Genomic DNA, 25,949 nt, shown 5'->3' on the forward strand with positions numbered 1-25,949 from the left:
AAAGACAAGCAAACACAATATTAGCCCAGTTCATGAGCCACAGGATTGGAGACAAGCCACAGAATAACAATCAACAAGCTAAAATTGTAGAAGCAACAACTAAAAGGCTTTGCACAATATAAAAGCGAAATGAACTTTTCATTACACAAAAGACGGCATTACAAAAGTTGAACAATGCACAAAAGTGCTACAAAAGTTGTCTTATCATATACAAGGTTGGGGTACATTAAAGGCACAAGTGGTCTGGTTCAACACTTAGGTACCCCCTCCTTATATATAGCTTGTTAAGCGCTTTTCTATCTGGCACGAGGAAACATCCACTATGTTTGAGGAGTCATAATGGATATTTAAAAATAATACAAAAATAGAAAAATTACAACTCTTGTACTCAAAACACCTTTAATACTAAGGTATTTACATAAAAATTTACAAGGCAAAAAGATTACATTTGACCCTCTAAAAGTTGGCCTAAAGTTGCTCCTTGGTGGCTAGCTTGCTTCATGGCATGTCTAGGACTTGCACCAACAACTTCTTAGGTTTGTCTTTGGCTCTCCAAAGGGCACAAATGTGTGTGGCCTCAAGGTGTCGACCCTTGGATGGGCGCACCTTGACACTAGGCCAAGGAAGGGTAGCCAAAGCCAACAGCATGCCAGGCCAAGGCCAAGGCCAGCAGCATGCCATGAAAAGCCAAGGCAGCCGAGCCAAGGCCTGCAGCATGCCATGCCAAGCAAATGCCAGTAGCTTGCCATACCATGCCTAGGCGAAGGTAGCCCAGCTAAAGCCGGCAGCATGCCATGCCTTGGCCAAGGCAGCCCAGCCAGTGCCAGCAGGTTGCCATGCCATGCCTAGGCCAAGGCTGCCTAGCCAAAGCCAGCAGCATGCCATGCGAAGGCCAAGGCCTGCAGCCTGCCACGCCAAGGCCAAGGCAGCCCGGCCAAAGCCAGCAGCATGCCATGCCAACCAATGCCAGCAGGTTGCCATGCCATGCCTAGGCCAAGGTAGCCTAGCCAAAGCCAGCAGCATGCCATGCCGAGGCCCAGGCCAGCAACATGCCATGCCAAGGCCAAGGAAGCCTAGCCAAAGCCAGCAGCATGCCATGCCAAGCCAATGCCAGCAGCTTGCCATACCACGACTAGGCCAAGGTAGCCTTGCCAAAGCCAGCAGCATGCCATGCCAAGGCCAAGGCCAGTAGCGTACCATGCCAAGGCCAAGGCAGCCCAACCAAAGCCAGCTGCATGCCATGCCAAGCCAAGGCCGACAGCTTGCGATGCCATGCCTAGGCCATGGCAGCCTAGCCAAAGCCAGCAGCATGCCATGCCAAGCCAAGGCCAGCGGCTTGCCATGTCGTGCGTAGGCCAAGGCAGGCTTGCCAAAGCCAGCAGCATGCCATGCCAAGGCCAAGGCCAGCAGCATGCCATGCTAAGGGCAAGGCAGCCTAGCCAAAGCAAGAAGCATGCCATGCCAAGTCAGTGCCAGCAGCTTGCCATACCATGCCAAGGCCAAGGCAGCTTAGCGAAAGCTAGCAGCATTCCATGCCAAGGCCAAGGCCAGCAGCACGCCATGCCAAGGCCAAGGCAACCCAGCCAATACCAGCAGCATGCCATGCCAGGCCAAGGCTGCCTAGCCAAAGCAAGCCGCATTCCAGTCCAAAGCCAAGGCCTGCAGCATCCCATGCAAAAGCCAAGGCAGCCCAACCAAAGCCTGCAGCATGGCATGCCAAGCCAATTCCAGCATCTTCCCATGCCATGCCTAGGTGAAGGCAGCCTAGCTAAAGCTGGCAGCATGCCATGCCATGGCCAAGGCAGCCTAGCCAACGCCCGCAGGTTTCCATGCTATGCCTAGGCCAAGGCAGCCTAGCCAAAGCCCGAAGCATGTCATGCCAAGGCCAAGGCCAGTTGCATGCCATGCCAAGGCCAAGGTAGCCCAGCCAAAGCCGACAGCATGCCATGCCAAGCCAATGCCAGCAGGTTGCCATGCCATGCCTAGGCCAAGGCAGCCTAGCCAAAGCCAGCCGCATGCCATGTCGAGGCCAAGGCCAGCAGCATGCCATGCCAAGGCCAAGGCAGCCCAGCCAATGCCAGCAGCATGCCATGCCAGGCCAAGGCCAGCAGCTTGCAATGCCATGCCTAGGCCAAGGCAGCCTAGCCAAAGCCGGCAGCAAGCCATGCCAAGGCCAAGGCAACCCAGCCAAAGCCAGCAGCATGCCATGCCAAGCAAAGGCCAGCCGCTTGCCATGCCTTGCCCAGGCCCTGGCAGCCTAGCGAAAGCCAACATCATGCCACGCCAAGGCCATGGCCAACAGCATGCCATGCAAAAGCCAAAGCAGCCCAGCCAAAGCCTGCAGCATGCCATGCCAAGCCAATGCCAACTGCTTGCCATGCCATACCTAGGCGAAGGCTGCCTAGCTAATGCCGACAGCATGCCATGCCATGGCCAAGGCAGCCCGGCCAACGCCAGCATGTTGCCATGACATGCCTAGACCGAGGCAGCCTGGCCAAAGCCAGCAGCATGCCATGCCAAGGCCAAGGCCAGCAGCATGCCTTGCCAAGGCCAAGGCAGCCCAGCCAAATCCAGCAACATGCCATGCCAAGCCAATGCCAGCAGGTAGCCATGCCATGCCTTGGCCAAGGCAGCCTAGCCAAAGTTAGCAGCATGCCATGCCGAGGCCAAGGCCAGCAGCATGCCATGCCAAGGCCATGGCAGCCCAGCCAAAGCCAGCAGAAAGCCATTCCAAGCCAAGGCCAGCAGCTTCCCATGCCATGCCTAGGCCAAGGTAGCCTAGCCAAAGCCAGCAGCATGCCATGCCAAGGCCAAAGCTAGCAGCATGCCATGCCAAGGCCAAGGCAGCCCAGCCAAAGCCAGCAGCATGCCATGCCATGCCATGCCTAGGCCAAGGCAAGCTAGCCAAAGCCAGCAGCATGCCATGCCAAGGGCAAGGCCAGCAGCATTCCATGCTAAGGCCAAGGCAGCCCAGCCAAAGCCGGTAGCATGCCATGCCAAGCCAAGGCCAGCAGCTTGCCATGCCATGCTTTGGCCAAGGCAGCCTGTCCAATGCCAGCAGCATGTCATTCTAAGGCCAAGGCCAAGGTAGCCCGGTCAAAGCCAGTAGCATGCATGCCAAGCCAATGCCAGCAGGTTGCCATGCCATGCCTAGGCCGAGGTAGCCTAGGCAAAGCCAGCAGCATGCCATGCCAAGGCCAAGGCCAGCAGCATGCCGTGCCAAGGCCAAGGTAGCCCAGCCAAAGCCAGCAACATGCCCTGCCAAGCCAATGCCAGTAGGTTGCCATGCCATTCCTAGGAGAAGGCAGCCTAGCCAAAGCCAGTCGCATGCCATGCGAAGGCCAAGGCAGCCGAGCCAAAGCCAGCAGCATGCCATGCCAAGCCAATGCCAACAGGTTGCCATGCCATGCCTAGGCCAAGGCAGCCTAGCCAAAGCCTGCAGCATGCCATGCCAAGGCCAAGGCCAGTAGCATGCCATGACAAGCCAAGGCCGGCAACTTGCCATGCCATGGCTAGGCCAAGGTAGCCTAGCCAAAGCCAGCAGCATGCCGTGCCAAGGCCAGGGTAGCACAGCCAAAGCCAGCAGCATGCCATGCCAAGCCAAGGCCAGCAGCTTGCCATGCCTTGCCTAGGCCAAGGTGTTTTGGGACCAAGAGTTGTAGTTTTTTACTTTTGTATTATTTTTAAAAATCCATTATGACTCCTCAAACATAGTGGATGTTTCCTCGTGTCAGATAGAAAAGTGCTTAACAAGCTAAATATAAGGAGGGGGTACCAAAGTGTTGAACCAGACCACTTGTGCCTTTAATGTACCCCAACCTTGTATATGGTAAGGCAACTTTTGTAGCACTTTTATGCATTGTTCAACTTTTGTAATGCCTTCTTTTGAGTAATGAAAAGTTCATTTCGCCTTTACATTGTGCAAAGCCTTTCAATTATTGTTCATTTCGCCAAGCCAAGGCCAGCAGCTTGTAATGCCATGCCTAGGCCAAGGCAACCTAGCCAAAGCCGGCAGCATGCCATGCCAAGGCAAAGGCAGCCTAGCCAAAGCCAGCAGCATGCCATACCAAGCCAAGGCCAGCAGCTTGCCATGCCTTGCCCAGGCCATGGCAGCCTAGCGAAAGCCAACAACATGCCATGCCAAGGCCAAGGCCAGCAGCATGCCATGCCAAGGCCAAGGCCAAGGCTAGCAGTATGCCATGAAAAGCCAAGGCAGCCCAGCCAAAGCCAGCAGCATGCCATGCCAAGCCAAGCCAAGGCCAGCAGCTTGCCAAGCCTTGCCTAGGCCAAGGCAGCCTAGCCAAAGCCAGCAGCATGCCATGCCAAGGCCAAGGCAGCCCACCAAAGCCGGCAACATGCCATACCATGCCAATGGCAGCAGGTTGCCATGCCATGCCTAGGCCAAGGCAGCCTAGCCAAACCCAGCAGCATGCCATGCCAAGGCCATGGCCAGTAGCATGCCATGCCATGGTCAAGGCAGCCCAGCAAAAGCCAGCAGCAAGTCATGCCAAGCCAATGCCAGCAGATTTCCATGCCATGCCTAGGCCAAGGCAGCCTAGCCAAAGCTAGTAACATGCCATACGATGGCCAATGCCAGCAGCATGCCATGCCAAGGCCAAGGCAGCACAGCCAAATGCAGCAACATGCCATGCCAAGCCAATGGCAGCAGGTTGCCATGCCATGCCATGCCTAGGCTAAGGCAGCCTAGCCAATGCCAGCAGCATGCCCTGCGAAGGCTAAGGCCAGCAGCATGCCATGCCAAGGCCAAGGTAACCCAGCCAAAGCCACGAGCTTGCCATGCCAAGCCATGGCCAGCAGCTTGCCTTGCCATGCCTAGGCCAAGGAAGCCTAGACAATGCCAGCAGCATTCCATGCCAAGGCCAAGGCAGCCCAGCCAAAGCCAGCAGTATGCCATGCCAAGCCATGGCCAGCTGCTTGCCATGGCATGCCTGGGCCAAGGCAACCAAGCCAAAGCCAGCAGGATGCCATGCCATGGCCAAGGCCAAGCAGCATGCCATGCCAAGGCCAAGGGCAAGGCCAAGGCCAGCAACTTGCCATGCTAAGGCCAAGGCAGCCTGGCAAAAGCCAGCAGCATGCCATGCTAAGCCAATGCCAGCAGCTTGCCATGCCATGCCTAGTGTCACGGACTTAGATTTCACAAGCCCACCGTGCGGCCTTAGATGCTTTTCAACCCTTTTGGTTGCACCTAAGTCAGCCTTACCCACTCAACCACAGTAACACACACAGTTTAGGTGGAAGAATGCCTTCACTATACAAGTTAACTTTACAAGTATGGTCATGTACAAAGCTTACAAGGCTCTCACACTCACACTCACACTCACAAGTGCTTCACGCATAGAGCTCTCTTGGATCTCCAGGTCTCTAGGTGCCTAACAAATGGGACCCCTCATCATTATATAGCCTTCCCCCTCCTCAATGGATGGCTAGGATCATTTTGATCCAAGGGCTACAACCTCTCATCTAGAACACTCCATAGAACTATCTAGGACAACTACCCTTCCTACTACATTCTAGAACTCTCTACACTAGTGAAGTACATGGTAGGCTTCTCCAAGACATTCTATGATGTTCCAGACCCATCCAGACTCCTCTGGACACTCCATGGTTCTTCCACATTCCGGAATCTTCCAGGCCACTCCGGACCCTTCCACCACGTTCTAGAGAGTTCCAGCATACTCTAGCCCATTCTTGCACCTTCTGGAACCTTCCAGCGCAATTGGCACACCTCAAATGCTGCCCTTCGTGTCTAATAATTTCTCAAGGTGTGACACTCTCCCCTACCCAATCCCGTGATGCCCTCATCACGCAGAAGCATACCGAGCCACCACATCTCGATATGATCTGTGTCCGCTGCTGCTGGTGCTTGCCTCCTCTTTGCCCTTGCCATGCGGCCCACTCTGCTGTATCCCTGCAAGTGCTTTTTCCTAGTCCTTGCCATGCAGCCCACTCTGTTGCATCCCTACAAGTGCCTTCCTCTTTGGGCAGTCCCTTACCATGTGCGGTCCGTTCCACTAGAAACACTTGAGCCGCCCTTCCTCTTCAAGCCCAGCCTCTTAGCCTCGTCGATGCACTCAAAGCTTAGAGTGACACCTCTCTTCTCTTGCGCATGCGAAGTTTTCCCCTTAGCCTTCACCTCCGCGCACCGTCCATCCTTCTTTTGGATGTTCCTCGACTCTGGCATCTCCTCACTCTTCTGGGATATCGACCCAAGAAGTAGGATGCTCCCCCGCTGTGCCTCCTTCTCTGAAGGGTCATCACTCTCAGAGTCTCTCGCCTCTTTCTTTCCCTTCTTCTCCATGGCACTCAGCTGTTTCTTCTTCTTCTGGCAGTTTCTCACCATGTGCGGTCCGTTGCATAGGAAACACTCAAGCTGCCCTCTCTTCCTTGGAGATCCGGTGCGTTGCCCCTTCCCTCGGCGTTCCCATCTCTTCTGGGCCTCGCCATCACTATGCTCATCCTCGGTGGTCTGAGGAGACTGCCTCCCACCTTTGGCATGGCTCTCTCGTGCACCCCCTGCACCATCATAGCTCTTAGGTTCTGGCTCATGAACCTTCCTCCTGGCTGGAGCCAAATTCCCTCCATGGCCAGGGACGATGGCCTTCTTGCACAACTCCAACTCTAACTCCAAGCTAGCTACTCTTGCTTCTAGGGCCTTCTGCTGGGTTGGACTGTCTCTAGCTACCTCGAAGCGAGACAACTTCACCCTTCCCTCAAAGGAGTCCACCTTCTCCTCCAGCTCTTCCATCCTAGCAACCAAACTAGCAAAATAGGAGAAAAAGTCACAGATATGAGATGTGGGCTTACCAGGGCCAACTAGCGCTTCCTCAAGTCTAGTGAACCGCTCTTCCACACTCTCCATCATCCCCTCGAGTCGTGCCTCCAATGCTGCCATCGAGTCCTTCGTTGAGAGCTTCCTCACACTGGGGACGTTCCCTTCGTCGCCAGACGTAGCCATGTACACCTCTGCCTTGATACCAACTGTCACAGACTTAGACTTCGCAAGCCTACTGTGCGGCCTTGGATGCGTTTCAACCTTCTTGGTTGCACCTAAGTTAGCCTTACCCACTCAACCACACTAACACACACATTTTAGGTGGAAGAATGCCACTCAACCACAATAACACACAGTTTAGGTGGAAGAATGCCTTCACTATACAAGTTAACTTTACAAGTATAGTCGTGTACAAGGCTTACAAGGCTCTCACACTCACACTTACCAGTGCTTCACTCTTAGAGCTCTCTTGGATCTCCAGGTCTCTAGGTGCCTAGCAAATGAGACCCCTCACCCTTATATAGCCTTCCCCTTCCTCAATGGACGGCTAGGATCATTTTGGTCCAAGGGCTACAACCTCTCATCTAGAACACTCCATAGAGCTATCTAGGACAACTACCCTTCCTACTACATTCTAGAACTCTCTACACTAGTGTAGTAAATGGTAGGCTTCTCCAAGATAATCTAGGATATTCCAGACCCATCCAGACTACTCTGGACACTCCAAGGTTCTTCCACATTCCGGAATCTTCCAGGCCACTCCGAACACTTCCACCACGTTCTAGAGCGTTCCAGCATACTCTAGCCCGTTCTTGCACCTTCCGGAACCTTCCAGCGCATTTTGCACACCTCAAATGCTGCCCTTCGTGTCACATAATTTCTCAATGCGTGACACACGGCCAAGGCAACCGAGCCAAAGCCAGCAGCATGCCATGCCAAGGCCAAGGCAGACCAGCAGCATGCCATGCCAAGGACAAGGCAGCCCAGCCAGAGCCAGCAGCGTGCCATGCCAAGGCCATGAGCTTGCCATGCCATGCCTAGGCCAAGGCAGCCTAGCCAAAGTCAGCAGCATGCCATGCCAAGGCCAAGGCCAAGCAGCATGCCATGCAAGGCAAAGGCCACCCATCCAAAGCGAGCAGCATGCCTTGCCAAGCCGAGGCCAACAGCTTGCCATGCCATCCCTAGGCCAAGGCAGCGTAGCCAAAGCCAGCAGCATGCCATGCCAAGGCCATGGCAACCCAGCCAAAGCCAGTAGCATGCCATGCCAAGCCAAGGCCAGCAGCATGCCATGCCAAGGCCATGGCAACCCAGCCAAAGCCAGTAGCATGCCATGCCAAGCTAAGGCCAGCAGCATGCCATGCCAATGCCAAGGCAGCACCGGCAAAGCTAGCAGCATGTCGTGCCAAGCCAATGCCAGTAGGTTGCCATGCCATGCCCAGGCCAAGGCAGCCTAGCCAAAGCCAACAGCATGCCATGCCAACGCCGAGCCCAGCAGCATGCCATGCCAAGGCTAAGGCAGCCCAGCCAAAGCCAGCCGCATGCCATGTCAAGCCAACGCCAGCAGCTTGCCATGCCATCCCTAGGCCAAGGCAGCCTAGCCAAAGCCAGCAGTGTGCCTTGCCAAGGCCAAGGTCAGCAGCATGCCATGCCGAGGCCAAGGCAGCCCAGCCAAAGCCAGCAGCATGCCCTGCCAAGGCAAGGCCAGCGGCTTGCCATGCCATGCCTAGGCCAAGGCAGCCTAGGCAAAGCCAGCAGCATGTCGTGCCAAGGCCAAGGCAGCCCAGCCAAAGCCAACAGCATGCCTTGCCAAGAGAAGGCCAACAACTTGCCATGCCATGCCTATGCCAAGGCAGCCTTGCCAAAGCCGGCAGCATGCCATGCCAAGGCCAATGTAGCCCAGCCAAAGCCAACAGCGTGCCATGCCAAGCCAAGGCCAGCAGCTTGCCACGCCATGCCTAGGCCAAGGTAGCCTAGCCAATGCTAGCCGCATCCCATGCCAAGGCCAAGGCCAGTAGCATGCCATGTAAAGGCCAAGGCAGCCCTGCCAAAGCCAGCAGCATGCCATGCCAAGCCAATGCCAGCAGCTTGCCATGCCATGCCTAGGCCATGGCCTCCTGGCCAAAGCCAGCAGCATGCCATGCGAAGGCCAAGCACAGCAGCATGCTAGGCCAAGGCCAAGGCAGCCCAGCCAAAGCCAGCGGCATGCCATGCCAAGCCAATGCCAGCAGGTTGCCATGCCATGCCTAGGAGAAGGCAGCCTAGCCAAAGCCAGCATCATGCCATGCCAAGGCCAAGGCCAGTAGCATGCCGTGCCAAGGCCAAGGCAGCCCAGCCAAAGCCAGCAGCACGCCATGCCAAGCCAAGGCCAGCAGCTTGCCATGCCATGCCTAGGCCAAGGCAACCTAACCAAAGCCAGCAGCACGCCATGCCAAGGCCAAGGCCAGCCGCATGCCAAGCGAAGGCCAAGGCAGCCCAGCCAAAGCTAGCAGCATGCCATGCCATGCCAAGGCCAGCAGCTCGCCATGCCATTCCTAGGCTAAGGCAGCCTATCCAAAGCCAACAGCACGCAATGCCAACGCCATGGCCAAGGAGAATGCCACACCAAGGCCAAGGCAGCCCAGGCAAAGCCAGTAGTATGCCATACCAGGCCAATGGCAGCAGGTTGCCATGCCATGCCTAGGCCAAGGCAGCCTAGCAAAGGACAGCAGCATGCCATGCCAAGGCTAACGCCAGCAGCATGCCATGCCATGGCCAAGGCAGCCCTGCCATAGCCAACAGCATGCCTTGCCAAGCCAATGCTAGCAGCTTGCCATGCCATGCCATGGCCAAGGCAGCCTAGCCAAAGCCAGCAGCATGCCATGCAAAGGCCAAGGCCTGTAACAAGCCTTGCCAAGGTAGCCCAGCCATAGCCAGCAGCATGCCATGCCAATGCCAAGGCTGCCCAGCCAAAGCCAGCAGCATGCCATGCCAAGCCAAGGCCAGCAGCTTGCCATGCAATGCCTAGACCAAGGTAGCCTAGCCACAGCCAGCAGCATGCCATCCCAAGGCCAAGGCAGCCCAGCCAAAGCCAACCGCATGCGCCGCCAAGCCAGGGAAAGCAACATGCCATGCCATGCCTAGGCCAAGGCAGCCTAGCCAAAGTCGGTAGCATGCCATGCCAAGGTCAAAGCCGCCCAGCCAAAGCCTGCAGCATGCCATGCGTAGGCTAATGCAGCCTAGCCAAAACCAATGACGTGCCATGCCAAGCCAATGCCAGCAGGTTGCCATGCCATGCCTGGGCCAAGGCAGCCTAGCCAAAGGCAGCAGCACGCAAATCCAAGGCCAAGGCAGCCCAGCTAAAGCCAGCAGCATGCCATGCCAAGCCAAGACTAGCAGCTTGCCATGCCATGCCTAGGCCAAGGCAGCCTTGCCAAAGCCAGCAGCATGCCACGCCAAGGCCAAGGCCCGCAGCATGCCATGCCATGGCCATGGCAGCCCAGCCAAAGCCAGCAGCATGCCATGCCACGCCTAGGCCAAGGCAGCCCAGCTAAAGCCAGCAGCATGCCATGCCAAGCCAAGGCCAGCAGCTTGCCATGCCATGCCTAGGCCAAGGCAGCCTACCCAAAGCCAGCAGCATGCCGTCCCAAGGCCAAGGTAGCCCAGCCAAAGCCAACAGCATGCCCGGCCAAGCTAGGGCAAGCAACTTGCCATGCCATGCCTAGGCCAAGGCAGCCTAGCCAAAGTCGGTAGCATGCCATGCCAAGGCCAAGGCCGCCCAGCCAAAGCCTGCAGCATGCCATGCCTAGGCCAATGCAGCCTAGCCAAAACCAACCGCATGCCAAGCCAAGCCAATGCCAGCAGGTTGCCATGCCATGCCTGGGCCAAGGCAACAGCATGCCAAGGCAAGGGCAAGGCAGCCCAGCCAAAGCCAGCAGCATGCCATGCCAAGCTAACACCAGCAGCTTGCCATGCCATGCCTAGGCCATGGCAGCCTCGCCAAATCCAGCAGCATGCCATGCCAAGGCCAAGGCCCGCAGTATGCCATGCCAAGGCCAAGGCCCGCAGTATGCCATGCCAAGGCCAAGGCAGCCCAGCCAAAGCCAGCAGCATGCCTTGCACACCTAGGCCAAGGCAGCCTAGCCAAAGATAGCAGCATGCCATGCCAAGGGCAAGGCCGTTAGTATGACATGCCAAGGACAAGGAAGCCCAGCCAAAGCCAGCAGCATGCTATGCCATGCCAAGGCCAGCAGCTTGCCACGCCATGCCTAGCCAAGGCCAGCAGCATGCCATGCCACCCCAATGTCAGTAAGTTGCCATGCCATGCCTTGAAGAAGGCAGCCAAGCCAAAGTCGTTAGCATGCGACGCCAGGGTCAAGGCCAGCAGCAAGCCAGGCCAAGCCAAGGCAGCCTAGCCATAGATAGTAGCATGCCATGCCAAGCCATGGCCAGCAGCTTGCCGTGCCATGCCTAGGCCAAGGCAGCTGAGCCAAAGCAACCAGCATGCCATGCCAAGGCTAGGCCAAGGCAACCTAGCCAAAGAAACCAGCATGCCATGCCAAGGCCAAGGCTAGCAGGATGCCATGCCAACGCCAAGGCAGCCCGGCTAAAGCCAGCAGCATGCCATGCCAGACCAATGCCAGCAGGTTGCCATGCCATGCCTAGGACAAAGTAGCCTAGCCAAAGCTAGCAGCAAGCCTTGCCAAGGCCAAGGCCAGCAGCATGCCATGCCATGGCCAAGGCAGCTCGGCCAAAGCCATCAGCATGCCATGCCAGGCCAAGGCCTGTAGCTTGCCATGAAATGCCTAGGCCAAGGAAGCCTAGCCAAACCCAGCAGCCTGCCATGCCAAGGCCAAGGCCCGCAGCATGGCATGCCAAGCCCAAGGCTGCCCCGCCAATGCCAGCAGCATGCCATGCCAAGACAATGCCAGAAGGTTGCCATGCCAAGCCTAGGCCAAGGCAGCCTAGCCAAACCCAGCAGCTTGCCATGCCATGGCCAAGGCAGCCCACCTGAACTAGCCGCATGCCATACCAAGCCAATGCTAGCAGCTTGCCATGCCATACCTAGGACAAGGCAGCCTAGCCAAAGCCAGCAGCATGCCATGCAAAGGCCAAGGCTAGTAGCATGCCATTCCAAGGCAAAGGCCCCCCAGCCAAAGCCAGCAGCATGCCATGCCAAGCCAAGGCCAGCAGCTTGCCATGCCATGCCTAGGCCAAGGCAGCCTAGCCAAAGCCACCAGCATGCCATGCCAAGGCCAAGGCCAAGCAGCATGCCATGCCAAGGCCAAGGCAGCCCAACCAAAGCTAGCAGCATGCCATGCCAAGCCAATTGCAGCAAGTTGCCATGCCATGCCTACGCCAAGGCAGCCTAGCCAAAGCCAGCAACATGCCATGCCTTGGACGAGGCAACCCAGCCAAAGCCAGCAGCATGCCATGCCAAGCCAAAGCCAGCAGCTTGCCATGCCAAGCCAAGGCCAGCAGCTCACCATGCCATGCCTAGGCCAAGGCAGCCAAGCTGAAGCCAACTGCATGCCATGCCAAGGCCAAGGCCAGCAGCATGCGATGCCAAGGCTAAGGCCGCCCAGCCAAGGCTAGCAGCATGCCATTCCATGCCAAGGCCAGCAGCTTGCCATGCCAGGCATATGGCAAGGCATCATAGCTAAGGCCCGCAGCATGCCATGCCAAGGCCAAGGCCAGCAGGATGCCATGCCAAAGCCAAGGCAACCCGGCCAAAGCCAGCAGCATGCCTTGCCAAGCCAAGGCCAGCAGCTTGGCATGCCATGCCTAGGCCAAGGCAGCCTAGCCAAAGCCAGCAGGATGCCATGCCATGGACAAGGCCAAGCAGCATGCCATGCCAAGGCCAAGGCAGCCCAGCCAAAGCCATCAGCATGCCATGCCATGCCAGGCCAAGGCCTGTAGCTTGCCATGCAATGCGTAGCCCAAGGCAGCCTAGCCAAAGCCAGCAGCCTGCCATGCCAACACCAAGGCCAGCAGCATGGCATGCCAAGCCCAAGGCAGCCCCCCCAAAGCCAGCAGCATGCCATGCGAAGCCAATGCCAGAAGGTTGCCATGCCAAGCCTAGGCCAAGGCAGCCTAGCCAAACCAGCAGCTTGCCATGCCACGGCCAAGGCAGCCCAGCCAAACCAGCCGCATGCCATGCCAAGCCAATGCCAGCAGACTGCCATGCCATGCGTAGGCCAACGCAGCCTAGCCAAAGCCAGCCGCATGCCATGCCAAGGCCAAGGTCAGCAGCATGCCATTCCAAGGCAAAGCCACCCCAGCCAAAGCCAGCAGCATGCCATGCCAAGCCAAGGCCAGCAGCTTGCCATGCCATGCCTAGGCCATGGTAGCCTAGCAAAAGCCAGCAGCATGCCATGCCAAGGCCAAGGCCAAGCAGCATGCCATGCCAAGGCCAAGGCAGGCCAGCGAAAGCTAGCAGCAAGCCATGCCTACGCGAAGGCAGCCTAGCTATAGCCAGCAGCATGCCATGCCACAGACAAGGCAGCCCAGCCAAAGCCAGCAGCATGCCAAGGCCAGCTGCTTACCATGCCAAGGCCATCAGCTTACCATGCCAAGACAAGGCCAGCAGCTTACCGTGCCAAGCCAAGGCCAGCAGCTTGCCATGCCATGCCTAGGCCGAGGCAGCAAAGCCGAAGCTAGCCACTTGCCATGCCAAGGACAAGGCCAACAACATGCCATTCCAAGACCAAGGCAGCCCAGCAAGGGCCAGCAGCATGCCATGCCAAGCCAATGGCAGCAGGTCGCCAAGCCATGCCTATGCCAAGGCAGCCCAGCAAGGGCCAGCAGCATGCCATACCAAGCCAATGGCAGCAGGTCGCCAAGCCATGCGTACGCCAAGGCAGCCTAGCCAAAGCCAACAGCATGCCATGCCATGGATGAGGCAACCCAGCCAAAGCTAGCAGCATGCCATGCCAAGCCAAAGCCAGCAACTTACCATGCCAAGCCAAGGCCAGCAGCTTGCCATGCCAAGCCAAGGCCAAGGCAGCCAAGCTGAAGCCAGCTGCATGCCATGCCAAGGCCAAGGAAGCCCAGCCAGGGCCAGTAGCATGCCATGCCATGCCAAGGCCAGCAGCTTGCCATGCCATGCATATGGCAAGGCAGCCTAGCCAAAGCCAGCGGCATGCCGTGCCAAGGCCAAGGCCAGCGCATGCCATCCAAAAGCCAAGGCAACCCGGCCAATGCCAGCGGCATGCCATGCCAAGCCAAGGCTAGCAGCTTGGCATGCTATGCCTAGGCCAAGGGAGCCTAGCCAAAGCCTGCAGGATGCCATGCCAAGGCCAAGGCTGAGCAGCATGCCATGCCAAGGACAAGGCCAAGCCAGCCCAGCCAAAGCCAGCATCATGCCAATCCAAGCCAATACCAGCAGGTTGCCATGCCATGCCTAGGCCAAGGCAGCTTAACCAAAGCCAGCAGCATGCCATGCTAAGGCCATGGCCAGCAGCAAGCCATGCCAATGCTAAGGCCAAGGTAGCCCAGCCAAAGCCAGCAGCATGCCATGCCAAGCCAATGCCAGCAGCTTGCCATGCCATGCCTAGACCAAGGCAGCCTAGCCAGAGCCAACAGCATGTCATGCCCAGGCCAAGGCCAGCAGCATTTCGTGGCAAGGCCAAGACTGCCCAACCAAAGCCATCAGCATGCCATGCCAAGCCATGGCCAGCAGCTTGCCATGCAATGCCGAGGCCAAGGTAACCTAGCCAAAGCCAGCAGCATGCCATGCCAAGGCCAAGGCCAGCAGCATGCCATGCCAAGCTCAAGGCAGCCCCGCCAAAGCCAGCAGCATGCCACGCCAAGCCAATGCCAGCAGGTTGAAATGCCATGCCTAGGTCAAGGCAGCCCAGCCAATGCCAGCAGCATGCCATACCAAGGCCATGTCCAGCAGCATGCCATGCCATGGCCAAGGCAACCAAGCCAAAGCCAGCAGCATGCCATGCCAACCCAGTGCAAGTAGGTTGCCATGCCATGCCTAGAAGAAGACAGCCTAGCCAAAGCCGTTGGCATGCCAAGCCAGGGCCAAGGCTGGCAGCATGCCATGCCAAGCCCAAGGCAGCCCAGCCAAAGCTAGCAGCATGCCATGCCAAGCCATGGCCAGCAGCTTGCCATGCCATGCCTAGGCCAAGGCAGCCTAGCCAAAGCAACCAGCATGCCATGCCAAGGCCAAGGCCAACAGGATGACATGCCAACGCCAAGGCAGCCCAGCCAAAGCTAGCAGCATGCCATGCCAAGGCCAAGGCAGCCCAGCCAAAGCCATCAGCACGCCATGCCAGGCCAACGCCTGTAGCTTGCCATGCAATGCCTAGGCCAAGGCAGCCTAGCCAAAGCCAGCAGCCTGCCATGCCAAGGCCAAGGCCAGCAGCATGGCATGCCTAGCCCATGGCAGCCCCGCCAAAGCCAGCCGCATGCCATGCCTAGCCAATGCCAGAAGGTTGCCATGCCAAGCCTAGGCCAAGGCAGCCAAGCCAAAGCCAGCAGCTTGCCATGCCATGGCCAAGGCAACCCTGCCAAACCAGCCGCATGCCATTCCAAGCCAATGCCATCAACTTGCCATGCCATACCAAGGCCAACACAACCTAGCCAAAGCCAGCAGCATGCCATGCCAAGGCCAAGTCCAGCAGCATGCCATGCCAAGGCCAAGGCCAGCAGCATGCCATTCCACGGCAATGGCACCCCAACCAAAGCCAGCAGCATGCCATGCCAAGCCAAGGCCAGCAGCTTGCGATGCCATGCCTAGGCCAAGGCAGCCTAGCCAAAGCCAGCACCATGCCATGCCAAGGCCAAGGCCAAGCAGCATGCCACGCCAACGCCAAGGCAGCCCAGCGAAAGCTAGCAGCATGCCATGCCAAGCCAAGGCCAGCTGCTTACCATGCCAAGCCAAGGCTAGCAGCTTGCCATGCCATGCCTAGGCCAAGGCAGCCAAGCCGAAGGCAGCTGCATGCCATGCCAAGGCCAAGGACAGCAACATGCCATGCCAAGGCCAAGGCAGCTCAACAAAGGCCAGCAGCATGCCATAACAAGCCAAGGCCAGCAGCTTGCCATGCCATGCATAGGGCAAGGCAGCCTAGCCAAAGCCAGTGGCATGCCATGCCAAGGCCAAGGCCTGCAGCATGCCACGCCAAAGCCAAGGCAACCCGACCAAAGCCAGCGGCATGCCATGCCAAGCCAAGGCCAGTACCTTGCCATGTCAGGCCTAGGCCAAGGCAGCCTAGCCAAAGCCCGCACGATGCCATGCCAAGGCCAAGGCCAAGGCCAAGCTGTATGCCATGCCAAGGCCAACGCAGCCCAACCAAAGCAAGCATCATGCCAATCCAAGCCAACACCAGCAGGTTGCCATGCCATGCCTATGCCAAGGAAGCCTAGCCAAAGCCAGCAGCAAGCCTTGCCAATGCCAAGGCCAAGGCAGCCCAGCCAAAGCCAGCAGCATGCCATGCCAGGCCAGGGCCAGTAGCTTACCATGCCATGCCTAGGCCAAGGCAACCTAGCCGGAGCCAGCAGCATGTCATGCCCAGGCCAAGGCCAGCAGCATGCCATGGTAAGGCCAAGACAACCCAGCCAAAGGCATCAGCATGCCATGCAAAGCCAAGGCCAACAGCTTGCCATGCAATGCCGAGGTCAGTGCAGCCTAGCCCAAGCCAGCAGCATGCCATGCTTAGGACAAGGCCAACAGCATAACATGCCAAGCTCAAGGCAGCCCTGCCAAAGCCAGCAGCATTCCACGCCAAGCCAATGCCAGCAGGTTGCCATGCCATGCCTAGGCCAAGGCAACCAAGCCAAAGCCAGCAGCTTGTCATGCCAAGGCCAAGGCAGCCCAGCCAAACAAGCATCATGCCATGCCAAGCCAATGCCAACAGCTTGCCATGCCATGCCTAGGCCAAGGTACCCTAGCCAAAGCCAGCAGCATGCCATGCCAGGGCCAAGGCCAGCAACATGCCATGCCAAGGCAAAGGTACCCCAACCAAAGCCAGCAGCATGCCATGCCAAGCCAAAGCCAGCAGCTTGCCATGCCATGCTTAGGCCAAGGCAGCCTAGCCAATGCTAGCAGGATGCCATGCCAAGGCCAAGGCCTAGCAGCATGCCATGCCACGACCAAGGCAGCCCAGCCAAAGCCAACAGCATGCCATGCCAAGCCAATGGCAGCAGGTTGCCATGGATGCCTAGTCCAAGGCACCCTAACCAAAGATAGCATCATGCCATTACGAGGCCAAGGTAGCCCAGCCAAAGCCAACCGCATGCCATGCCAAGCCAAGGCCAGCAAGTTGCCATGCCATGCCTAGGGCAAGGCAGCATAGCCAAAGTCAACAGCATGCCATGCCAGGGCCAAGGCCAGCAACATGCCATGCCAAAGCCAAGGCAGCAAAGCCAAAGCCAGCGGCATGCCAAGCCAAGCCAAGGCTAGCAGCTTGCCATGCCATGCCTAGGCCAAGGTAGCCTAGCCAAAGCCAGCAGCATTCCTTGCCATGGCCAAGGCCAGCAGCATGCCATGCCAAGGCCAAGGTTGCCCAGCAAAAGCCAGCAGCATGCGATGCCTAGCCAAGGCCGGCAGCTTGCCATGCCATGCCTAGGCCAAGGCAGCCTAGCCAAAGCCAGCAGCATGCCATGCCAAGGCCGAGGCCAAGTAGCATGCCATGCAAAGGCCAAGGCTGCCCCGCCAAAGGCAGCAGCATGCCATGCCAAGCCAATGCCAGCAGCTTGCCATGCCATGCCTAGCCCAAGACAGCCTAGCAAAAGCCAGCAGCATGCCATGCCAAGGCCAAGGCCAGCGGCATGCCATTCCAAGGCCATGGTAGCCCAGGAAAGGCCAGCAGCATGCCATGCCAAGCCAAGGCCAGCAGTTTGCCATGCCATGCCTAGGTCAAGGCATCCTAGCCAATGCCAGCAGCGTGCCATGCCAAGGCCAACTGCATGCCATGCCTGGGCCAAGCCAACCCAGCCAAAGCTAGCAGCATGCCATGCCAAGCCAAGGCCAGCAGCTTGCCATGCCATGCCTAGGCCAAGGCAGCCTAGCCAAAGCCAGCAGCATGCCATGCCAAGGCCAAGGCCAGCCGCATGGCAAGCCAAGGCCAAGGTAGCCCCGCCAACGCCAGTCGCATGCCATGCCAAGCCAATGCCAGCAGGTTGCCAGGCCATGCCTAGGCCAAGGCAGCCTAGCCTAAGCCAGCAGCATGCCACACCAAGGCCAAGGCCAGCAGCATGCCATGCCACGGCCAAGGCAGCCTAGCCAAAGCCAGCAGCATGGCATGCCAAGCCAATGCCAGTAGGTTGCCATGCAATGCCTTGAAGAAGGCAGCCTAGCCAAAGCCGTTAGCATGCCACGCCAGGGCCAAGGCCAGCAGCATACCATACCAAGGCCAAGGCAGCCCAGCCAAAGCTAGCAGCATGCCATGCCAAACCATGGCCAGCAGCTTGCCATGCCATGCCTAGGCCAAGGCAGCCTAGCCAAAGCAACCAGAATGCCATGCCAAGGCCAAGGCCAGTAGGATGCCATGCCAACGCGAAGGCAGCCCAGCCAAAGCCAGCAGCATGCCTGGCCAAGCCAATGCCAGCAGGTTGCCTTGCCATGCCTAGGCCAAAGCAGCCTAGCCAAAGCCAGGAGCATGCCATGCCAAGGCAAGGCCAGCATCATGCCACGCCAAGGCCATGGCAGCCCAACCAAATCGAGCAGCATGCCATGCCAAGCTAAGGCCATAAGCTTGCCATGCCATGCCTAGGCCATGGCGGCCTAGCCAAAGCTAGCAGCATGCCATCCCAAGGCCAAGGCTAAGGCCAAGGCCAAGCAGAATGCCATGCCAAGGCCATGGTAACCCAGCCAAGGCCGGCAGCATGCCATGCCGAGCCAATGGCAGCAGATTGCCATGCCATGCCTAGGCCAAGGCAGCGAAGCCAAAGCAGTAGCATGCCATGCTAAGGCCAAGTCCAGCAGCATGCCATGCTAAGGCCAAGGCTAGCAGCATGCCATGCCAAGGCCAAGGCAGCCCAACCAAGGCCAGCAACATGCCATGCCAAGGCCAACAGCTTGCCATGCCATGCCTAGGGCAAGGCAGCCTAGCCCAAGCCAGCAACTTGCCATGCCAAGTCAAGGCCTGTAGCATGCCATGCCAAGCCAAGGCCAGTAGCTTGCCATGCCATGGCTAGTCCAAGGCAGCCTAGCCAAAGCCAGCAGCATGTTATGCCATGGCCAAACCCGCCCAGCCAAAGCCAGCAGCATGCCATGCCAGGCCAAGGCCAACAGCTGGCCATGCCATGCCTAGGCCAAGGCAGCCTAGCCAAGGCCAAGGCCAGCAACATGCCATGCCAGGCCAATGCCAGCAGCTTGCCATGCCATGCCCAGGCCAAGGCAACCTAGCCAAAGCCAGCAACATGCCATGCCAAGGCCAAGGCCAAGCAGCATGCCATTCCAAAGCCAAAGCTGCCAGCCAAAGCCAACAGCATGCCATGCCAAGCCAATGCCTGCAGGTTGCCATGCCAAGCTTAGGCAAAGGCAGCCTAGCCAAAGCCAGCAGCATGCCATGCCAAGCCAATGCCAGCAGGTTGCCATGTTGTGCCTAGGCCGAGGCAGCCTAGCCAAAGCCAGCAGCATGCCACACCAAGGCCAAGGCCAAGGCCAGCAGCATGCGATGCCAAGGCCAAGGCCAACAGCATGCGATGCCAAGGCCAAGGCAGCCCAGCCAAATTGTAGCGACCCTAATTTTCTTTAGTCATTATTTATTATTATTATGGTTATTATTATCTTATTTTATTTTTGACTTTATTAATTGTGTGGTCACATCAGAGTTAATGTGATATTTAATGGATTTAATGTTGTAATTATTAATTGGGTGGTTACATTAGATTTAATGTGATATTTAATGGATTTAATGATGTAATTATTAATTCGGTGGTTACATAAGGTTTAATGTGATATCTAAGGCATTTAATGTTGTAATTAATAAATTTTACTGCATATTATAGTTTATTAAGCTATTATATATTGAGATTTAGGTTTATAGTATAATATTGTTAGGTTATACTAGCTATTAGGTTATTATATATATAATAACATAGAAGTATTCAACTAGGTTTAGGAGATAAAAAGGAAAAGAGAGAGTCCAAGTTGTGTGAGAGAGAGAGAGAGAGAAATCAAAGAAGACAAAGAAAGGGGCGGCAGCAAGGAAAAAAGAGGAGAGGGAAGAAAAGGAAAGATTAGGATTTTGTTTTGGTGACTCTAGTAGTTTTCTAAATATTCTTTGATCTTCAATAAAGTATTGTGAGTACAAAATCCACTTCCTTTGATTTATGTTTAATTCTTGTTTTTATCTACTTGTTTGGTATTGGTTTGATTTTGTGTTTACATAAAGATGATTGATTAATTTTAATTATTTTGTTTAGTTATTTATGTAAGGTTTAGGGTTTTTAGATGATTGATTTTAATTATTTTGATTAGTTTTATATGCAAGATTTAGGGTTTTTATATGGATTGTTTAATGATTGTAATCACACTCATGATTATATAAAATTAAAATAAACTTAGAATCCATAGATATTGGTTAGAGGATGGATTGATTCGTTGTTTTTATTTATTTATTTTTAATTGATGTTGGATTGATTTTGTATTTGCATGTAGATGATGGATTGATTTTAATTATTTTGATTAGTTGTGTATACCATGTTTAGGATTTTTATATGAATTTATTTTATGGTTGTAATTACACTCATGCCCATATGAAATTAAAATTAATTTAGAACCTATAGATAAATTCCTTATACTCCATCATGACTCCATGCATTGTTGTTTTATTTGAGTGATGGTGAGAAAGAGTGTATAGAAAAAGTGAGGATTATGAGATTTATTTGAATGCCTTAGGCTCGGCATTGTTATGTTTATTCTCTTGTGTGAGATGTTGTGTATATATATATATTGTTGCCTCGTTCTCATGAGTAAACAAGTGCTTTGATTTGCGCGCGTACGTATATGCTAACCATCCGGGGAGTGTGAGTCAAACTCGGGACGATATCCCTGTGCAAGCTTGGCTTCGGAGCGGTGTTAGGTATACGGGAGGCACATGGGATATATGTGTAGGCCGGAAGGGGAGGGCCGAAGTGGTGGAGTTAAGGTACAAAAATTTAATTATGAGTTTATTGATTTGTACATCTTGAAAAATAGTAATCAACCTCAATAAATTATGAAATTTGAGTAGAGGCATGTATACATGATTTTGGACAACTTTTGTGTTGTAGCTTTTTATTAAAAAGATCGATTAGAACTTATAATCGGATGCCTTTGGTTATTGTCGGCTTGATTCATTTTGGTAATGCAGATTTTATAGGCCGTTTTAACCCACGAAACGAGCTCATTTTTATTGGTTTCGCTTAAATGAAGTAAAAGCATTATTCTGCACACTTTTCCTGTTTTGAAATTTTTCGAAAACAATCATCTTAGGGCAGTTTTGGTTCATTTTCAGCTTCAGATTTTTCTATTAAATTCTGTCTAGATTTTTAAATCAAGTTTTTCTGTTAACCTGTTTAGTTTCTGTTAAATTCGTTTGCACTATCTTATAGGAAATTTGATTCTGTACAACTTTTTTTCTTTGAGTTTTGATCAATTAGAATTATTTAAGGATGAAACGGCGTAATTTTATATTTTTTTTAATAAGTTACTTATGATTAAATTATACTAACTTTATTTGTTTTGCAGGATGGTGGGTCTTACTAACTTTTTATGTAGGGTTGACCTACCATATTTTTTTATTTCTATTTTGTCTATTCTATAATCAATTTATATTTCGTTGCGTACGGACAAGAAACTAAATGCCACCGTATCTCGGGAAACTACACATTCGTCTCGGTACGGTTGGAACTACTTGTCTTGTCCCGTGATAAGAATTAAATGTATTTTTGTCTATGTCTGATGGACACGTGGGTGTTAAATCTTGTACTCATACCAGTATACCCATATACTGACCCATTTGGTCTTTTGGCCACTCGGGTGCATTCTGTTTGAGCACAGCTGAGCTTCCGTTGCAGGATTAGTTGAGGCTACGGTGGTGACGGGAAGTAACTAAAGTTTTTGGGCATATCTCTTGGATTTCTTTTATTTTTTTGAGCTTAGGGTTGTTAGTAGTTTATGCATTTATTATTATTATTATTATCATTATTATTTTATGACTTTAGTATTGGAATAATTTGGCATGGTTTGTAACCGTACTTTATTTAAGTTGTTTTGACTAGTTGTTGCTACCTTAATGTTGAGGTATTTGTTAGTTATCAATTTATAGTGGATGGTTTGGTTGGCGTTTTAGTTTTTTTGTTTCACCCCTAGGATTTGGATGATGGAATATTAATTGGGGTATAGTCCTAATTTACTATTTAATTGTCCAAATTTTGGGGCGTCACACAAAGCTAGTAGCATGCCACGCAAAGCCAATGCCCGTAGGTTGCCATGCCATGCCTAGGAGAAACCAGCCTAGCCAAAGTCGTTAGCATGCCATGCTACGGCCAAGGCCAACAGCATTCCATGCCAAGGCCAAGGCCAGCAGCGTGCCATGCATAGGCCAAGGCAGCGTAGTCAAAGCCAGCAGAATGCCATGCCAAGCCAATGCCAGCAGCTTGCCATGCCATGCCTAGGCCAAGGCAGCCTAACCAAAGCCAACAGCATGCCATGCCAAGGCCAAGGCCAGCAGCATGCCATGCCAGGGCCAAGGTAACCCAGCCAAAGCAAGCAGCATGCCATCCCAAGCTAAGGCCAACAGCTTGCCATGCCTTGCCTAGGGCAAGGCAGCCTAGCCGAAGGCAGCAGGATGCCATGCCAAGGCAATGCCAGCAGGTTGCCATGCCATGCTAAGGCCAAGGCAGCCTACCCAAAGCCAGTAGCATACCACGCCAAGGCCAAGGCCAGCAACAAGCCATGCCAAGGCCAAGGCAGCCTAGCCAAAGCCAGCAGCATGCCATCCCAAGCCAAGGCCAGTAGGTTGCCATGCCATGCCTGGGAGAAGGCTGCCTAGCCAAAGTCGTTAGCATGCCATGCCAAGGCCAAGGCCAGCAGCATGCCATGCCAAGGCCAAGGCCAGCAGCGTGCCATGAATAGGCCAAGGCAGCCCAGCCTAAGCCAGCAGCATGCCATGTCAAGGCCATGGCCAAGGCAGCCCAACGAAAGCAAGCAGCATGCCATGCCAAGTCAAGGCCAGCAGCTTGCCATGCCATGCCATGCCTAGACCAAGGCAGCCTAGCCAAAGCCAGCCGCATGGTGAACCCCAAAGTATCTCCTGCATTCCGTGCTGTCGTCTCACGTTGCCGTGTCGGTGGTAATGCCAGCGGGCAGTTGTACTCTTGCTCTCGGATTCAGAGCCTTGTGCGGGTACACGTGGTCTTCGACCTCTGTTTCCCCACCGAGCGTTCGTCGCTCGTTGCAGGCTACGGCTGCGCCTGCCTCTGACCGTGCCAGCTCTGTTGGTCGGGCTTATGGAGTGCCGGCATCGTAAAGAAGGAATGCTACCTGGTTGATCTTGCCAGTAGTCATATGCTTGTCCCAAAGATTAAGCCACGTATGTGTAAGTATGAACTAATTCAGACTGTGAAACTACGACTGGCTCATTAAATCAGTTATAGTTTGTTTGATGGTATTCGCTACTCGGATAACCATAGTAATTCTAGAGCTAATACGTGCAACAAACCCCGACTTTCAGAAGGGATGCATTTATTAGATAAAAGGTCGACGCGGGCTACGCCCGTTGCTCTGATGATTTAGGATAACTCGACGGATCGCACGGCCTCTGTGCCGGCGACACATCATTAAAATTTCTACCCTATCAACTTTCGATGGTAGGATAGTGGCTTACTATGGTGGTGACGGGTGACGGAGAGTTAGGGTTCGATTCCAGAGAGGAAGCCTGAGAAACTGCTACCACATCCAAGGAAGGCAGTAGGCGCACAAATTATCCAATCCTGACACAGGGATGTAGTGACAATAAGTAACAATACCGGGCTCTTTGAGTCTGGTAATTGCAATGAGTACAATCTAAATCCCTTAACGAGGATCCATTAGAGGGCAACTCTGGTGCCAGCAGCCGCGGTAATTCCAGCTCCAATAGCGTATATTTAAGTTGTTGTAGTTAAAAAGCTCGTAGTTGGATTTTGGGTTGGGTCGACCGGTCCGCCTCAGGTGTGCATCGGTCGTCTCGTCCCTTCTGCTAGTGATGCGCTCCTGGTCTTAATTAGCCGGGTTGTGCCTCCAATGCTGTTACTTTGAAGAAATTAGAGTGCTCAAAGCAAGCCTATGCTCTGGATACATTAGCATGGGATAACATCATAGGATTTCGATCCTATTACGTTTGCCTTCGGGATCGGAGTAATGATTAATAGGGACAGTCGGGGGCATTCGTATTTCACAGTCAGAGGTGAAGTTCTTGCATTTATGAAAGACGAACAACTACGAAAGCATTTGCCAAGGATGTTTTCATTAATGAAGAACGAAAGTTGGGGGCTCGAAGACAATCAGATACTGTTCTAGTCTCAACCATAAAGGATGCCGACCAGGGATCAGTGGATGTTACTTTTAGGACTCTGCTGGCACCTTATGAGAAATCAAAGTTTTTGGGTTCCGGGGGGAGTATGGTCGCAAGGCTGAAACTTAAAGGAATTGACAAAAGGGCACCACCAGGAGTAGAGCCTGCGGCTTAATTTGACTTAACACAGGGAAGCTTACCAGGTCCAGATATAGTAAGGATTGACAGACTGAGAGCTCTTTCTTGATTCTATGGGTGGTGGTGCGTGGCCGTTCTTAGTTGGTGGAGCGATTTGTCTGGTTAATTCCGTTAACGAACGAGACCTCAGCCTCCTAACTAGCTATGCGGAGGTGACCCTCCGCAGCTAGCTTCTTAGAGGGACTATGGCCCTTCAGGCCACAGAAGTTTGAGGCAATAATAGGTCTGTGATGCCCTTAGATGTTCTGGGCCGCACGCGCGCTACACTGATGTATTCAACGAGTCTATAGCTTTGGCCGACAGGCCCGGGTAATCTTTCAAATTTCATCGTGATGGGGATAGATCATTGTAATTATTGGTCTTCAACGAGGAATTCCTAGTAAGCGCCAGTCATCAGCTCGCGTTGAGTACGTCCCTGCCCTTTGTACACATCGCCCGTCGCTCCTACCGATTGAATGGTCCAGTGAAGTGTTCGGATCGCGGCGATGTGGACGGTTCACTGCCAGCGACGTCGTGAGAAGTCCACTGAACCTTATCATTTAGAGGATGGTGAAGTCGTAACAAGGTTTCCATTGGTGAACCTATAGAAGGATCATTGTCGCTGCCCCCGAACGAATGAACGACCAACCCACAAACTTGTCATGTTATTTTACCCCGCAGGGGAAGCAGGGGAGGCGGGCCGTCCGTTGGCTCCCTCCCTCCTGTTGCCCCTGTGCGTCGGGAGGGCGGCCGGGGCCCCTCTGGGGGCGGGTGGTGCCACTCCCCGGCGAGACAACAAACCCCGGCGCGAATCGCACCACAGAACCCGAACGAAGAGAGCGCGCTAGCGCATGGCATCTCGCGAAAAAACTAAACGACTCTCGGCAACGGATATCTCGACTCTCGCATCGATGAAGAACGTAACGAAATGCGATACTTGGTGTGAATTACAGAATCCCGCGAACCATCGAGTCTTTGAACGCAAGTTGCGCTTGAAGCCATTAGGTTGAGGGCACGTCTGCCTGGGCGTCTCACGTTGCGTCACCCGCGCCCCGTCTCCCCCCCTTTCCCTTGTTGAAAAGGGGGGGAAAGAAGGAAGGGCTGCATGTGGATGTTGGCCCCCCGCGCATGCCCGCGCGCGGTCTCCCCAAAAGTGAGTCCCATGCGACGGACGACGCGTCGCGACGAGTGGTCGTTGACACACCATTGCATCGCCTTGCGCGCGTCTGATCCGTCTCGGGAGGCCTGTCGTGACCCTATCGCGCCGCCGCCAAGGCGCTCCGATCGCGACCCCAGGTCAGGCAGGATTACCCGCTGAGTTTAAGAATATCAATAAGTGAAGGAAAAGAAACTTACAAGGATTCCCCTAGTAACGGCGAGCGAACCGGGAAGTGCCCAGCTTGAAAATCGAGCGACCCCATCGTTCGAATTGTAGTCTAGAGAAGTGTCCTCAGCAGCGGACTGGGCCCAAGTCCCCTGGAAAGGGGCTCTAGAGAGGGTGAGAGCCCCGC

General features: G+C 54.6%; 3 non-coding genes across 3 annotated transcripts in view; all 3 read left to right on the plus strand.

The window, feature by feature from the left end:
• Window positions 1-23,249: 23,249 nt before the first annotated feature.
• On the plus strand, window positions 23,250-25,057 carry LOC145805020 (18S ribosomal RNA). Its single transcript, XR_014347704.1, has one exon. It is a non-coding gene; the product is annotated as an 18S ribosomal RNA (ribosomal RNA).
• Window positions 25,058-25,314: 257 nt separating this feature from the next.
• On the plus strand, window positions 25,315-25,470 carry LOC145804918 (5.8S ribosomal RNA). Its single transcript, XR_014347612.1, has one exon. It is a non-coding gene; the product is annotated as a 5.8S ribosomal RNA (ribosomal RNA).
• A 255-nt stretch (window positions 25,471-25,725) lies between these two features.
• The window catches only part of LOC114259132 (25S ribosomal RNA), a 3,282-nt gene continuing 3,058 nt past the window's right edge, over window positions 25,726-25,949 (plus strand). Inside the window, exon 1 of the ribosomal RNA XR_003628194.2 lies at window positions 25,726-25,949. This exon is cut by the window's right edge and continues 3,058 nt beyond it. This is a non-coding gene — a ribosomal RNA (25S ribosomal RNA).

Source organism: Camellia sinensis, chromosome 12 (genome assembly GCF_055761805.1).
Source record: "Camellia sinensis isolate YWXY chromosome 12, ASM5576180v1, whole genome shotgun sequence".
Classification (NCBI taxonomy): domain Eukaryota; kingdom Viridiplantae; phylum Streptophyta; class Magnoliopsida; order Ericales; family Theaceae; genus Camellia; species Camellia sinensis.